General features: G+C 21.9%; 1 protein-coding gene across 1 annotated transcript in view; it reads right to left on the bottom strand.

Annotated features, from left to right (window-relative positions):
- LOC100572769 (tubulin glycylase 3A-like) overlaps nt 1-741 on the bottom strand; it is a 110,393-nt gene that overhangs the window by 108,972 nt on the left and 680 nt on the right. The gene's annotated exons all lie outside the window — the stretch shown is intronic.

Here is a 741-nt window from a genome sequence, read left to right on the forward strand (position 1 = left end):
CAACAAAAAACCGTGGTAAAATCATAGATATATAATAGTATACTTTAGAAGTTTTAAGTACCCACGAATAATATTATACAATCACAACAAAATAACTAAAATAGTTTTCTTAGGTTTTTAATATGTAATTTCGTCCAAATTTGTACTTAAAATGACTATAAAAATAAACTGTGTAAATGTATTTTTTAGATTTTTTGGTAACAGAATTAATTACTTACGTGGAATCTTGTTTTAAATTTTTAATTCTTAGATACAAAAATTGAACATTTTATAAATTTTTAACTACAAATTAATTTTTCAAATTAAGATTTGATAAATTTTGTCAAAATTTAATCTTTAAATGCTTATAAAAAAAAATTGTGCCTATGTATTTTTAATATTTTTCAACTGATATTGTAACAATATATCAGGAGCTTTGTATTAAATTTATACACTTTTTGGCCCAACAGACAAAACTTTATTGATATTTATAGAAAAAAAAACTAAAAAAATTTAAAACTGAAAATGTCCGTAAACAGCTCACAAAGAGTCAAAATATTTTCATAATTGTATGGTGTATAGGAAATGCTAATATAAACATTCAGTAAAATTTTCATGTATCTGCAGTTATTCGTTTTTGAATTACAACAAAATAACGAAATCGCTACATGAGAAATCGAGTGAATATCCATTGTTGTAAAAATTTGAATTTCAAACGATCATAAAAATTTAATTTGACTTCCTTATAGATATTTTTTGTTT

Source organism: Acyrthosiphon pisum, chromosome A2, assembly GCF_005508785.2.
Source record: "Acyrthosiphon pisum isolate AL4f chromosome A2, pea_aphid_22Mar2018_4r6ur, whole genome shotgun sequence".
Lineage (NCBI taxonomy): Eukaryota > Metazoa > Arthropoda > Insecta > Hemiptera > Aphididae > Acyrthosiphon > Acyrthosiphon pisum.